The sequence below is a fragment of the Miniopterus schreibersii genome, assembly GCF_964146895.1.
Source record: "Miniopterus schreibersii genome assembly, chromosome: 11".
NCBI lineage: Eukaryota > Metazoa > Chordata > Mammalia > Chiroptera > Miniopteridae > Miniopterus > Miniopterus schreibersii.
In genome coordinates this window covers 55,191,395-55,207,225 of record NC_138111.1, presented here as the reverse complement: position 1 = coordinate 55,207,225, position 15,831 = coordinate 55,191,395, and the positions used below count along the sequence as shown (strand labels likewise).

Sequence of the window (15,831 nt, the reverse complement as noted above, 5' to 3'; positions counted from 1 at the left end):
CGCCGCGCTCCGCCTGTTAGATGCGACCCGCGCGCGGGCCCCGCCCCGGCCCCGCCCCGTGGGAGCGGCGGGCCGCCGGCCGGCCACGCCCACCCCGGGGGCGGGCGGTGCGTGGGCGGGGGGCCTGCGGGGGTGGAACCGGATTTCCGAGGCTTCCGAGCATCCCGGCTCCCTGCGGGTGTCCAAGGCCTCGGAGGTCCTGCCCCTGCCCACCTCCGGGCTCCGACTCCACCCCACCCCGAACCCCGGCTGTGCAAAGAGCGCCGCCGCCCGCCCTGAGAAAAATTCAACGTGAGGAGACCTCGGGAGTGGGGTATCCAGACCCCTGCGGAGTCTCGGGGTGTCTGCGCCCATTTCCCGGCTCAGCGCGCGGTCCCCAGCGCTCACGCCCGAGCAAAGCTCTGCGTCCCCCCGAAGCAGGTAGGGACCGACTGGGCCCCCTGGGCTGGGCGGGGCAGGGAGACCCGAGGGCTGGAGTGGCGGGCTCCGCGGCCCTCCCACGCAGCCTCTGCCCCCCGCTCCCGGGTGGGAAATACGGTCCAGCCCTCGGTCCCCTGGACTCGGGGTTAGGCTTTAATCTAGTCTCCGACGAGACTTGGGGTCCAACTTCAGCCATCCCAACGCTCAAAGGATATAGGGGGGCAGGTATGACATCTCCAGAACACCCAAGGTTCAGAGGGTGATGGCACATACGTAGCGCTCACGATGTGCCCGGCGCTCTGGGAAGAGCTTCCCCTGTCGCTCATTTAGCACTTCCAGCGGGATCCTGTGAAGTGGGTCCTGTGGGTGAAGCCATTCCGGGTAGTGAGTGGCAGAGCTAGAAGTCACAGTCAGGATGGTCTCAGCTGTGCTCCTAAGTACTTAATGCTTTGCAGCTCTAACCTGTAGTTTCCAAATTAAAGCTAATCAGGTCTCAGCAATTCCTAGAGAAAGCCCTCCCCGCCTCCCCCTTTCTCTGGTCTTAGCTCTGGTCCTCCTTCCTTGGGCAGCTTTAGGATTTCAGGTCAGGACAATGGCAGTGGCAGAAGAGGCCCTGGTCAGCAATCCATGGTGGCCTTCACCAGGATCTCTTTGCTCAAGCTTGGGTGGCACCCTGAAGACCAGCAGGTGTCCCTTACAGTGGGAACCCAGCTGGTGCTCCAATGCCCTCTGTACCCAGTCCATCTTCTGCAGCATTTGCATGTCTCCCCAAATCCCCTCCTAGTCTCCAGGAAATCCAGCTTTCTCCCCTGGGTACCGAACACACTCCTTTCGTCTTTGTCCCGACTTCTATCCAGTCCTCCTCCTAGGCAACCAGTTCTGCTAGGCACACTGGTACCTTCTCCCACGGTCAGAATTCCCCAGACCTACAGGGTACCCAGTGTCTCAGTGCTACACCAACTGTCCAGCAGTAGTTTTCTGTGTTGTCAAGATTTTACTCCTAATATTTTAGGTGGAAGTATACCCATATTCATGAATTCTAATGGTGCAAAACATACCATTATTTTATATGCCAGTGGCTCGCAAAGTGAGTTCCCCCTTTCAGGAGATCACAAGGTTAAAACTCTTTTCCTATGAACACTATGACATTATCTGTCCTTTTTGTTCTCAATCTCTCACCAGTGTACATTGATTGCAGTTTTCCAGGGACTATGTGTGTCATCCCTCTGACAGTGAAGGGAAGGTGTGCTTGTGTATCCTTCGGTAATCAAAGTCTCTGTTTAAATTTCTAATACCATAAGTATCGATAGATAGTACCACATAATCAAAAGTTATTTATGGCCCTCAATAAATAAAAGGAGCCCGCAGATCAAAAAGGTTGAAAGCTGCTGTTAAAAAGATAGTCCCAAGTAAACCATTTGTGATGCTTTTTTTAATCATTTATTTATTTTTATAACACTTTATTAAATTTATTGGGGTGACAGTGGTTAATATGAACATATAGATTTCAGGTGTGGGTTTCTATGTTACAAGTTTGTATATTGCCGTGTGCCCACCACCCAAAGTCATATCTTCTCCTGTCACCGTATATTAAGACCCCCTTCACCCCCCACCCCCTTCCCTCTGGCAACCACCACACTGCTGTTTGTGTCCACGAGTTTCAGTTTTATATCCCACACGTGAGTGAAATCATAGGGTTCTTAGCTTTTTCTGGCTGACTTACTTCACTTAGCATAATATTCTCAAGGTCCACCCATGTTGTTGCAAATGGCAATATTCCATCCTTTCTCATGGCTGAGCACTCTTCCATTGTGTACATGTCCCACACCTTCTTTATCCAGTCCTCTAACACAGGGACACTTTGGTTTCCATGTCTTGGTCACTGTGAATAATGCTGCAATGATCATAGGCCTGCATATATCTTTGCGAATACATGTTTTCGAGTTTTTCGGGTATATACCCAGAAGAGGGATTGCTGGGTCATATAGTAGCTCTATTCTTAATTTTTTGAGGAATTGTTATGGGGTTTTTCATCATTTAGAATGAGCTTTTAGACTTAGACATTCATTGTTATCGCACGTCATTCTTGTGCAAACATAAAAAGGAAAATATAAGCAAAATAAATTCATTAAAGAATTGCTATCATTTCTTCACACTCAGAATCGCTGTTCTTCTGAATCATTTTCAACTCAGTCATTGGTGTCCTTAATTACCAGGTGCTGGGGATGCAGCATGTCTTAAGCCACTGACACCTAGTGTACACATTTTTATGCTGGCACATTCTTGATCTTACACGAAGGTGTCAGTGGAGTGTTTTCAGACAACAGGTAGCATGTTTCTTTTCCAGATGGTCCTTATATGATTTGTTGACAGAAACATGGAGATTACAGCTGCCAAGTCATGCCACCAGGAATTACCACTGCGTTTGTGCATGTTCAGGCAGTGACAACACATCTCAAACTCCATCTGGCCATCCATGATTATAAAATGCCTTTCATTGTAAGATATGTCTGGACTTCAGTGATGTTACAATGCAAAACAATGAATTTTAGCATCAATGAAATATGGAATTCACTGGCGAGAAGTCATCTTTCTCTCCAAGTCCTGCTAAAAGAACGGTGGGGAGTTTTCCTCCTACACAGGAACTCTTATTGCCAAGGACAATTCTGTTTCAAGGTCAAAACCGACCACTTGGGTTCTAATAACTGCACAGAGAGAGCTCAAGCCAAACGCCTTTGGTGAATAAAGGACGCAAGTTTAATTCCTCCAAAGCCACCTGTGTTGGTCTTGCAGCTGTGTTAAAACTTTTCTGCTATTTTTGACTCACTCCATTGTTAACTTTTTTTAATGAATATAAACTTAGTAATTTAACATTAGGACTTATAATTAGGTAATTACTTTTTAAGTTGATTTATATTAATAGTATGATGCCTTAGCGACTACTGGTTTAATACAAAATATGATGCCTGGTGTAAACAGAGAGTTTGGGGAGAGTGGGGGCAGGGGTAGGTGACAGGTGAGAACAGTGAGTTTGCTTGCAGTGCTTTGGGTCTAAATATGCATCAGTGATACAGATCCATGAGAGAGCAGGTTTCAGAGAACCACCCTTGCAGGGAAGTCAGGATGCCAGCAGATTCTGTTTTTACAGAGTTTATAACAATGTTTATTTGTTCTAAGTAAATACTGTCTTATGATAAATATCCAGTTCAGTTGGTCCTTCATGTGGAAATCATCCAAGTCACAAAGTCTTCCTCAGGAAAAACAAATAGAGGCGCCTGTGCAAATGAAGCATGGTGAAGCAGCATCCACATCGCCTAGCAACTTGTTAGGAATGCGAAAGAGATCCATACCCCAGACCTATTAAATCAGGAACTCTAGGGGTGGACTTCAACAGCCTTTGGCTTAAAAAAAAAGGTCCCCCAGGTCATTCGGAGCCACACTGGAGCTTGGAACCACTGTGTTAGCCAGTGTGTGTGGACTGGACACTTTGCTTCCCTGGAAAACCAAAGCCAAGCCAAGCTTGCTGCTGCCATCAAGGAAAGGAAGAAGAGAAGAGAAGCCCGGCCGGGGAAGCCATCCTTTCATCCAGCTTATCACCAGGAAACCAGGGGCTCAGGGCCCAGCCCCCCTTATCAGCTAAGAAGGAAACAAAAGAAGTAAGATTTCTTTGTTTTTGTTTTTTTAAATCTAAGAACAAAGTCTCCGGGCTTAGAAGTGTGGGAGAGGGCTGTAGGAAGCAGGGCCTCACAGGGAAACAGAACTACAACCGCTGCAAGAAGGTGGCCACATTTGCTGCTCGCTAGCTGTTTGCTGCCAAGCCGTCTGGGGCCTCTTCCTGCTGTTGTCACTAGGCCTCTCTAGAAATGCCTCTCTCCTTTCATTCATCTGCACGGAAAACCATGAGCCGCATTCAGACTGGGTGTAGGTAAAAGTAGGGTGACTCTGATTGGAAGCCTGTGGCTTTGCCTGTGCCAGAAATGCATGGAATTTATTGACATGTGTTTTGACTCCTGCTTCTGGATAAAGAAGGCGTTTCTTTGACAGAACTGTAGCTGGCAAAGATGTGAGACATTTTGAGCACCTGCTTTGTGCAAGGCTCCACGTTAAGTGCTGGGTAACGTAGAGACAAACAGAGTATTGTTCTTGGCCTCATGGAGCTGAGTTCAGTAGAAACACACTAACCATGAGAATACCACATGATGATTGTTAAAACGGAGGTACATAATAGAATGTGGAAGCAGAGGGGTGGGGGCCCAAGTCTGCTCTGAGAGCCAAGGGAGACTCAGCAGAGGAGGTAGCATCAGAACTGAGATGTACACGCCCTGGCCGGTGTGGCTCAGTGGTAGATCATTGGCCCTCTCGCCGAAGGATCACGGGTTCGATTCCAGGTCAAGGGCACGTACATGGGTTGCAGGTTCATTCCCCGTCCCAGTGATGTTTCCCTCTCTTTCTCCCCTCTCCCCTCTACTCTCTCTGAAAAAGCAATGGGAAAACAAAACAAAACTGAGATGTACAAGATGGACAGGATTTTACCAGGCAGGGCACTGAGGAGGGAGGAATTCTCCAGCAGGAACAGCATGTGCAAAAGGATGGGGGTCAGAGAAAGTGTAATAGTTCAGGAAACTTCGAATACTATGTTTCAGCTAGAAAAGTAGCACAAGAAGAGGCTGAACTAAATGACAGATGGATGATATGAAAAGAGTATGTCTTTAGGAAGGAAACCTCGATGGCAGAAGACTAAAATAGACCTCAGAAACTATAGGTAAGGCCTCTCGCTAGTCCAGGTGAGGGCTGGGAGGGGCATGGCTATGGCAAGCATTCACTCATTTACATATAATTATTGAGTACTTGCCGGGTGCCCAGACACTTTTCTGGGTGCCAAGGATAAAACAGTGAGCAAAAGTGATGCTGTCTCTGCCCTCACGGATCTCACAGTCTCCAGGGGGAAATTCAGACACTAAATATTGCATAAAGAATGTATTACGGTTGTGTCATGTGCCATGAAAAAGTACAGTAGAGAGCAGTGGTGTGACCTTGTCTGAGGCTCTCAGGAAAGGCTTCCCAGGGCATGTGGGTTCTAAGCTGAGGGGTGGAGTTTAAGGCAGGGGTAAAGGAAATTGAAATAAGATATGCGATTGAGGTATAAAACAGGGGGCGCGTGCTATTGGATCCAGATGTTTGAACACATTTTCCCAACCTGCTGAAGTGGGACTTGACCTTGTCATTGGCTTTGACCAACGGAATGTGCATGGAGGTGATTCGTGCTGTGACTGAGCAGGGGCTTTGAAAGCGATTACTAGTTTTTTTCCCTCTGCCATACCCCAAATCGGGACTGTTTCTTCTGCCCAGATCCTGGAATGAAGACACACAGAGCAGAGCAGAGCTGCAGTCAAACCCCAGCCAACTTATAAAGTGAGCAAAAAATAAAACTTCAGATTGTCAGCCACTGAGATTGGGTAGGGAGGGAGAGGCCGTGTTTCTTGCTCCAGCAGAACCTAAAGGAGGCTGACAAATACTGGAGAATTGATAGAAGTTAACCACTGATTAGAGGTAGGACATGGAAGGGCAGGACAAATAGAAGGCAGCTTCAAATAGCCTAGCCTGAGTGATCAGGAGATGGCTCAGTTACTAACCCAAAAGGGAAGGTAGAAGCGAAAATAGGCTTTGATCTGTTGAGTTAAAGGGGCAGGCTGAACATCCAAGAAAATACATTCTCTCAGCAACTGAAAAAGCAAGTTAGGACACCAAGGAAAGGTCAGGATTTAGAAAGATTTGTGAGTCACAACAATAAAGCGATACTTGAAAGCCCTGGGGGTAAATGAGCTCAGTAGGACACAGTAGGGAAAGAGAATGGAGGCGGGTGGAGGGCAGAGCCTTGGGCAAGCCTACTTTTACAGAAGCCTAAGTAACAAAGAAGCACCAGTTCTGGCAGACAAGAACCGTCAAAGGAGAGAGAAATAGAAAAGTAATAAGGAAGTGACACCACCTACAAAGAGGTCTTGCCAAAAACCTAGCACCTAAACTAGATCAAAACCTTAGCGCTCCTTACCAATTCACAGAAGCAGGTCTCCTGGGGATCCTGTTAAAAACGCAGATTCTGATTCTGTAGGTCTTGCGTGGAGGCCTAGAGTCTGCATTTCTAACAGACTGCCCCTAGGCGATGCAGATGCTGCTGGTCCCTGGCCGTCTTTTAGTAGCAAGATGAGAGGGAACAGAAGAGGTGACAACATGCAGGTGCAATCGGCGAATCCAGAATCTGGGAAACTGTGAGAACTCAATTTTTTTTTTTTTTAATTTTTAAATTTATCTTTATTGTTGAGGGTATTACAGATATACCATTTTCCCCCGCAACTGACCCCCTCCACTTGCTCCCACCCCCTCCCCAGGCCTTCACCCTGTTATTGACTGTGTCCATGGGTTATGCATATATGCATATAACTTCTTTGGTTAATCTCTTCCCACCCTCCACCCCCCTTCCCTCTTTCCTCTGAAATATGATCATCTGTTGCATGTGTCAGTGTCTCTGGATCTATTTAGTTCATCAGATTCTTTTGTTCATTAGCTTCTTCTTAAAGAAGACCCTTCAACTTTTCCTGTAGTGCTGGTCCGGTGGTGATGAACTCCTTTAGCTTTTTCTTAATCTGTGAAGCTCTTTATTTGACCTTCAGTTCTAAATGATAGCTTTGCTGGGTAGAGCAATCTTGGTTGTAGTTCCATGTTTTTCATCACTTTGAATATTTCTTGCCACTCCCTTCTGGCCTGCAAAGTTTCTGTTGAGAAATCAGCTGACAGTGGTATGGGTGCTCCCTTGTAGGTAACTAATTCCTTTTCTCTTGCTGCTTTTAAGATTCTCTCTTTGTCTTTAACTTTTGGCATTTTAATTATGATGTGTCTTGCTGTGGGCCTCTGTGGGTTCCTCTTCTTGGGGACTCTCTGTGCTTCCTGGACTTGAAAGTCGATTTCTTTCCCCAGGTAGGGGAAGTTTTCTGTAATTATTTTTTCAAATAGGTTTTCAATTCCTTGGTCTCTTTCTTCCCCTTCTGGCACCCCAATAATACAAATGCTGGGCCTCTTGAAGTTGTCCCAGAGGCTCCTTATACTATTTTCATATTTCAGGATTCTTTTTTGTTTTTGCTCTTCTGGTTGGGTGTTTTTTGTTTCCTCATGTTCCAAATTGCTGATTTGATTCTCAGCATCCTCTACTCTACTGTTGGTTCCCTGTAAATTATTCTTCATTTCAGTTCTTGTAGCCTTCATTTCAAATTGGTACTTTATTATCGATTTTCTGTTATTTCCCTAACCATCTGCTTAAACATCCTTACAACCAAAATTCTGAACTCTGTATCTGTTAGCTTGCTTGGATCTATTTCATTTAGTTCATCTTCTAGAGATTTCTTTTGTTCTTTCCTTTGTGACATGTTTCTTTGCCTCCGCATTTTGGCTACTTCCAGGTGTTTGTTTGTATGTATTAGGTAGAGCTGTTATGTCTCCTGGAATTGGTAGAATGGCTTTGTGTAGTAGGTGTCCTGTACGGTCCAGTGGCTCAGCCTCCCCAGTCACCTGAGCTGGGCCTTCTAGGTGCTCCCCTGTGTGGGCTGTGTGCACTGTCCTGTTGTAGTTGAGCCTTGGTTGCTGTTGGCATCCCTGGGAGGAACTGATCCCCAGGCCAATCGGCTGTGAGGACCAGCTGCAGCTACAGCCAAAGAGCTGCTGTGCTGGAGATACCCCTATGGAGCAGGATTTACTTCAGTGGAGCTTTGGTTCACCAAGTGCGGCCCTTGAGTGTGTCACTCGTGGCTGTGGTAGGGTTGTAATCCAGCGTGGTCGAGTCTGACCACCGGGTGCACTGTCTCTGGGGCCTCCCGGGAGGTGCAAAGTCAGCCTGTGCCAGTGCCTTGCCCAGGGCCACCCAGCATGAGCTACTCAGCAAACCATAGTTGGCTGCTACTTGTGCTGGGCTTGGCCGTGTCCAGGAGAGGCCAAGCTATGAGCCAGTGCAGCTGCTGCTAGTGCCAGGCCTGGGACCACTTATTAAGCTGTATGGGGCCAGCTGCTGCTTGTTTGAGAGATTTTAGGAAAGTCCTAAGCGTGAGGCTCCAGAGGCCACTTGCACAGAAAAGCCCCTGGAAATGGCCTGGATGAGCTGCAGGTGGGGAGGGGCGGGGCCTCCGGGAATCTCGGGGCGGGGCCAAAGGTGCGAGTCAGGTGCTGGCCACTCAAATATGGCTCCTGCCCACTGGCTGTGTGAGGGGAGGACTCGCCAAAGGAGCAACGGCTTCCACCAGCCCATCTCCCTGGGAGGAAGCCGCCCCTCCTCCTCTCGCCCGGATCCCAGGCAGGTTAGTTCCTCCCCAAGTGTCCCGGGTCCCTTCAGGCCGCTGCCGGGCGCTGGGCTCAGAGGGAGCGCATTTGAGTGAGTCCGTGCCGGGCCCTTTAGAGGAGCTGCTGGGGCTCCCGCAGCCTCTGCAACCCTCAGGGACAGTCCCCCCTGGTTTCACAGCCCAGAGTTGTGGGGACGTCTCTTCCTGGGCTGGGGGCCTGCTGTGGGGCTGGGACGCCCTCCCTCCTCCGGGAAAACTCCGCCACTGAGATTCCCTCCCGCGTTTAAACCTCGGCACCAGGTGTGGGCCGCGTCTTTGCAATTCAGCTCCGGTCCGCCCGCGTCTCTGCCCCTCCTACCGCTCTTAATGCTCCTTCATTTCCCTGGTTGTGGGGCTTCTGTTCAGCCAGATTTCAGGAGGCTCTGAGTGACGGTGGTTCTGTATTTTAGTTGTAATTTTGATGTGGTTGGGGGAGGTGGCTGGTGCAGTTGCTACCTACGCCGCCAGCTTGTTTATCCCCTCTAGAACTCAATTTCTTAAAACAAAAAAACAGGGGGGAAACCTATACATTCTCTATAGAGCAAGCAGCCAATTGCAATGTGGAGACTTTGTTTAGCTTTTAAATCAGTGTCAACAAATAATTTTCCGGACAATAATGGAAATGTAAACACTGACTATTTGATGATATTGGGGAATTTTTGTTGATTGGGGGAGATGCTGCTGCTGATGTGATGATTATTTTAAAACACTAGTCTTCAAAAGGCTACTTACTTTATGATTCTGTTCTTATGACATTCTGGGAAAGGTAAAACCAAAGAACAGAAACTAGATCTGTGCTTATGATATAGTGGGCAGTTAGACAGACATGAGCAGAGTTGGAACGACAGGCCAGGTACAGAAGGTCCCCAGGGCAGAAAGCCCCAGGTACCTAGCAAGAGGTAAAACGGGGAACACAATTATTGCAGGGTGGGACCTCACCCCCAGGGTGGCCTTTCTTTCCCTAGCGTATCCCTGGTCATGTGGTTTAGACCCCCTGTTTTTTCATATTGCTGTTCATGCAGTTCGGACCCTCCCCTGACCTTTCCTCCCCTGGTATGTGGTAGACCCCCTTAGAGGAGGAAGGAGGGGACCCGAGAATAGCCTCATACAACCCCTTTGCAGGACCACTCCCTTAAGCATTAAGCCCTCAGGACAATGAGGTCTTGATCCACATCAAATAATCTTAGGAACAAAGCCTCAGGTCTCTGCTAACCACAGAGACAGAGTTTTAGTCAAACTTGAGAAAACATCTAGGCCTCAGTTGTGTTTCAGCCCCAAACCCAGAAATGCAGCAAGGCCAGGAAGGGTAACCCATGGCCTTGGCTGGCCTGTGGACCAGGTGCAGTGGCCAGTGACCCACTACCTTAGTTCTGACCAATCCATAGAGACCAATATCCTGAGGAGACACCCTGGAAAAACCGATGAATGTTCTACTGAGATCCTTCCCTGAGACCTCCCCTAAGATTCCCACCTTTAGAGAGGCAGATAAAACCCCTAAAGATGAAGAACCCAGTGTGCCTGCCTGCCTGCCCACCCCCACCCGTGACTTTCCTTCGCCCTTTCTTCCCTCAAGGTGCATACCTTTGCTTTCTCCTGAGCTCCAAGGGCCCTTCTTTTGCCTCTGTAACTTGCTTTCCTGGGTCCACGCAGCCCAGCTGGCTCACTTCTACCATGGCTCACTTCTACCCCTGTGACTTTCTAAATGAACTTTTTTTTTTTTTTACTTTTTAAATTTATCTTTATTGTTGAGAGTATTACAGATATACCATTTTCCCCCGCAACTGACCGCTCCACTTGCTCCCACCCCCTCCCCAGGCCTTCACCCTGTTATTGACTGTGTCCATGGGTTATGCATATATGCATATAACTTCTTTGGTTAATCTCTTCCCACCCTCCACCCCCCTTCCCTCTTTCCTCTGAAATATGATCATCTGTTGCATGTGTCAATGTCTCTGGATCTATTTAGTTCATCAGATTCTTTTGTTCATTAGCTTCTTCTTAAAGAAGACCCTTCAACTTTTCCTGTAGTGCTGGTCCGGTGGTGATGAACTCCTTTAGCTTTTTCTTAATCTGTGAAGCTCTTTATTTGACCTTCAGTTCTAAATGATAGCTTTGCTGGGTAGAGCAATCTTGGTTGTAGTTCCATGTTTTTCATCACTTTGAATATTTCTTGCCACTCCCTTCTGGCCTGCAAAGTTTCTGTTGAGAAATCAGCTGACAGTGGTATGGGTGCTCCCTTGTAGGTAACTAATTCCTTTTCTCTTGCTGCTTTTAAGATTCTCTCTTTGTCTTTAACTTTTGGCATTTTAATTATGATGTGTCTTGCTGTGGGCCTCTGTGGGTTCCTCTTCTTGGGGACTCTCTGTGCTTCCTGGACTTGAAAGTCGATTTCTTTCCCCAGGTAGGGGAAGTTTTCTGTAATTATTTTTTCAAATAGGTTTTCAATTCCTTGGTCTCTTTCTTCCCCTTCTGGCACCCCAATAATACAAATGCTGGGCCTCTTGAAGTTGTCCCAGAGGCTCCTTATACTATTTTCATATTTCAGGATTCTTTTTTGTTTTTGCTCTTCTGGTTGGGTGTTTTTTGTTTCCTCATGTTCCAAATTGCTGATTTGATTCTCAGCATCCTCTACTCTACTGTTGGTTCCCTGTAAATTATTCTTCATTTCAGTTCTTGTAGCCTTCATTTCAAATTGGTACTTTATTATCGATTTTCTGTTATTTCCCTAACCATCTGCTTAAACATCCTTACAACCAAAATTCTGAACTCTGTATCTGTTAGCTTGCTTGGATCTATTTCATTTAGTTCATCTTCTAGAGATTTCTTTTGTTCTTTCCTTTGTGACATGTTTCTTTGCCTCCGCATTTTGGCTACTTCCAGGTGTTTGTTTGTATGTATTAGGTAGAGCTGTTATGTCTCCTGGAATTGGTAGAATGGCTTTGTGTAGTAGGTGTCCTGTACGGTCCAGTGGCTCAGCCTCCCCAGTCACCTGAGCTGGGCCTTCTAGGTGCTCCCCTGTGTGGGCTGTGTGCACTGTCCTGTTGTAGTTGAGCCTTGGTTGCTGTTGGCATCCCTGGGAGGAACTGATCCCCAGGCCAATCGGCTGTGAGGACCAGCTGCAGCTACAGCCAAAGAGCTGCTGTGCTGGAGACACCTCTGTGGAGCAGGATTTGCTTCAGTGGAGCTTTGGTTCACCAAGTGCGCCCCTTGAGTGTGTCACTCGTGGCTGTGGTAGGGTTGTAATCCAGCGTGGTCGAGTCTGACCACCAGGTGCACTGTCTCTGGGGCCTCCCGGGAGGTGCAAAGTCAGCCTGTGCCAGTGCCTTGCCCAGGGCCACCCAGCATGAGCTACTCAGCAAACCATAGTTGGCTGCTACTTGTGCTGGGCTTGGCCGTGTCCAGGAGAGGCCAAGCTATGAGCCAGTGCAGGCTGCTGCTAGTGCCAGGCCTGGGACCACTTATCAAGCCGTATGGGGCCAGCTGCTGCTTGTTTGAGAGATTTTAGGAAAGTCCTAAGCGTGAGGCTCCAGAGGCCACTTGCACAGAAAAGCCCCTGGAAATGGCCTGGATGAGCTGCAGGTGGGGAGGGGCGGGGCCTCCGGGAATCACGGGGCGGGGCCAAAGGTGGGAGCCAGGTGCTGGCGATTCAAACATGGCGCCTGCCCGCCGGCTGTGTGCGGGGAGGACTCACCAAAGGAGCCATGGCCTCCGCCAGCCCTTCTGCCTGGAGGAAGCCGCCCTCCGCCTCTCGCCCAGATCTCTGGCAGGTTAGTTCCTCCCCGAGTGTCCCGGGTCCTTTCCTGCTGCCGGGCACTGGGCTCAGAGGGAGCGCATTTGAGTGAGTCCATGCCAGGCCCTTTAGAGGAGCTGCTGGGGCTCCCGCAGCCTCCGCGACCCTCAGCCACAGTCCCTCTGGTTTCACAGCCCGGAGTTGTGGGGACATCTCTTCCTGGCCCTGGAGCCCTGGGCTGGGGGCCTGCTGCAGGGCTGGGACCCCTCCCTCCTCCCTCCTCCCTCCTCCGGGAAACCTCTGCTACTGAGATTCCCTCCCGGGTCTCAACCCCGGCCCCCGGTGTGGGCCCGCGGCCGGGTCTCTGTGATTCAGCCCCTATCCGCCCACGTCTCCGCCCCTCCTACCAGTCCCGACGCTCCTTCAGCTCCCTGCTTGTGGGGCTTCTGTGCAGCCAGATCTCAGGAGGCCCTGAGTGACGGTGGTTCTGTAGTTTAGTTGTAATTTTGATGTGGTTGCGGGAGGCGGCGGGTGCAGCTGTGACCTACGCGCCATCTTGTTTTTCCTCCTAAATGAACTTTCGCTTGTATTTGAGTTCCTTGGCTCGGAATTATTTTCTTAGCCAAATTCAAGGACCGAAGTGTAACATCAAGTGCCGTTCAGTGTTGAGTTACTTGGAGGTGGGAAAGGGAGAGCTTTGAGTGGTGACAGAACTGTTCTATATCCTGATTGCGATGGTTATGTGACTAAGTGAGCCTCTAAAACCTCAGACCTGTACCTTAAAAGGTAAATTTTATTGCATGTAAAGTATAAACCTGAGCAAAACCAAAAACAAACCATAAAAGGAGCATTGTTGTTTAGAGATACATACTGAAATTTTTACAGATATATGAGATTTGTTTTGGAATAACGGGAGGGTGTTGTTTTAGTGGTACAGATGGAACAGCAGTGCTCTTAAGTGGATAACTGTTGAAATGGGATGGAAGACACATTAAATTAGTCTTTCTACTTTGTATGTGTTTAAAATTTTCCATAATAATTTTTTTTTAAACTGAAGAAGCAAAGGGCTTCATTAGATAAGGTGTCCCTACAAACACCCACGTAGCCGAGAACACCAGAAGGTAGGTTGGCTCAGCTAGTGCCGAGGCTTCAGCCTTTAGGTGTGGGTACCCGTAAAGCAGCAGTTCTGGTCGACCCTGTGGTTGTTACCTGTCCCCTTCATTCCAGAGGGCACAGAACTGATAGGGAGGTTTTCCCCACCTGAGGAAGCAAATGACAAGTGGCGTGAGAGGGCCCCCTCCCAGCCTGTGCATGAGAAGGCCCTTTCACCCAGAGAGGCTTGGTAAACAAGATGACTATCAGCGGCCTGGGTGGGGTCCAGGTGGTACTGTGGCCACAGACTCTCTGGAACCAGGAAGCTAGAAAGGTCAGGGACTGGTCAGTGCCATGCCTCACAATACAGGGTGTCCCTTGGAACTGGGCTATGTGTTGCCTAAGATGTGCTGTGAGGAAGTCAGCCCTGGTGCGTGTGCGAATCACACCCAGTGGAAGAGCTGCATCACAATGGCCCATCAGCTTCATGTTTTCCTCGCTCTACCTTCAGCCTTTCAGAGACCAAGTAAGAACTTGGGGAAATGGAGGCAGGAGGATTCAAGAGGGAAAAGACCAGGTTGGGGTAAAATGTAAGGAGCAGATGAAACTTACTTGGTCGAGGAGAATGGTACATAGAGTGGGCAGGAACTGGAAGAAGGGTTATGGAACATTCCTTTAGCATAGGAAAGACTGGAGAAAACCTGAGCCTAGGGAAAAGGCACTCAGGCAGAGGAAAGATTTAAAATATAAAAGAAAACAAAGGGGGTAAAGATCCTGAAGGAGATGAGAAGATGTGGAATGGAAAAAACTCAAGATCTTACAGTTTGCCTGGAGAGAAGGATTACTGTGGGACAGACACACTGTTTTGTCTGTCTCAACATCCCCTCTTTTTCTGGGACTTTTTGCTGATTCTCTGTTGGCAGCTGCCCACCTCCCACCTTCCATTGCCCCCAATTCCGTTCAGATGGGTACCATAGGAACGGCCATGGCAGTGCACTGTGACCCTTGTCTGTGGTTAGAGGTCGTTGGCCCAGGAGTGGGTCTTGATCCAAGCTGGCTAATTGGACTGCATCCGTGGGAGTCGGGAATCAGAAGGGAGCCCTTCCACCTCCACCTGGCCGCCTTAGGGAACGGAGATGTAAACCTGGGCACTGTTGGTCACCTGTTCTCCCAGGAGGGCGGAGGAGCGGGCAGAACTGGCCAGCAGTGCAGGGGAATGTTGACGCATCCCAAAGAGGGCTGTAAAGACAGGAGCGCACCCAACCGAACAGTCCCTGGCTCCAGCTGTGCTCAGGCATCTAGCCACATGCAGATGTCCCCATGGCACCCAGGACCTTCACAGAAGAGTCGCCTCTCTGCTTAAGCCAGTTTGAGTTGGGTTTCTGTGACTTAAAACCAAGTGTCCTAACAGAACTCTATGCTAAGAAAGGGGGGGATGTGGAGAGTACATATGAACATGTAGACACATTTTTAGAATGAGAGGAGACTGAAGGGGTTCATACTTCTGAACAAAGTGGGGGAGTAAGTTGTCTACTGAAATTAAGGGGTCCATGTATGAGGCCAGCGGCCTCAGAGAGAGAGAGATTGGGACTAGTGAGAAGATCACCTTTTTTATTAAATTCTCTAATCATCGTAACAGTTGGAGACAAGGATTTAAAGTATAGTATATTCTGTAGATGGGGACAGTCATTGCCAGGAAAGTTCCAGGGTAAATACCAAGAAGAGCCACAGATCTTCAATCTCACTCATTAGCAATGTCATTTGGGGAACTAATGATACAGAAGTTAGGTGAAACTTCACTCGCCTCTTATGTATAAAAATTTGAAGAAATTTCATTCTAAAAATATTTGACAGTTCCCAAAGTGAATGGACAGGACCATAAGGGCTTAGATTTCTCTTAACCATGAAAAAGTTGCTAGTATATTTTAGGTTGAGCATTTCAAAGAAACCTTTTGACAAGGTTTGTAGTGACAATTTTAAAGAACAATTTGGGCATCTCTTGCACATACCAACTAACTACAAACAACTCATGGGTTTTTCATAGTGGCCACCATTCCTGCTACTCAGAAATAAGAAGTGGGTGGCGTCCAGGTTGTCTCTGAGCCACAACCCTCATTGTGGTGCTCCTGGGGTCTTTGTGATTTCCTACTGGATGGGAGCTCGACCGAGTTAAATCCACTCTTAACGTCCAGCCATGGAAGAAACTGCCAGAATCCCAGTGCCAGTTGT

General features: G+C 48.4%; 1 protein-coding gene across 3 annotated transcripts in view; it reads left to right on the top strand.

Annotated features, from left to right (window-relative positions):
- The first annotated feature begins 96 nt into the window (after positions 1-96).
- The window catches only part of RPS6 (ribosomal protein S6), a 36,262-nt gene continuing 20,527 nt past the window's right edge, over positions 97-15,831 (top strand). Inside the window, exons 1-2 of one of the 3 annotated variants that reach the window (XM_081150528.1) lie at positions 146-420; positions 3,626-4,076. The gene's annotated coding sequence lies outside the window, so the exon portion shown is untranslated. Of the gene's footprint in view, positions 421-3,625; positions 4,077-8,618; positions 8,760-15,831 lie in introns of those variants that run through there. The other 2 variants (XM_081150527.1, XM_081150530.1) reach the window with 2 other exon arrangements.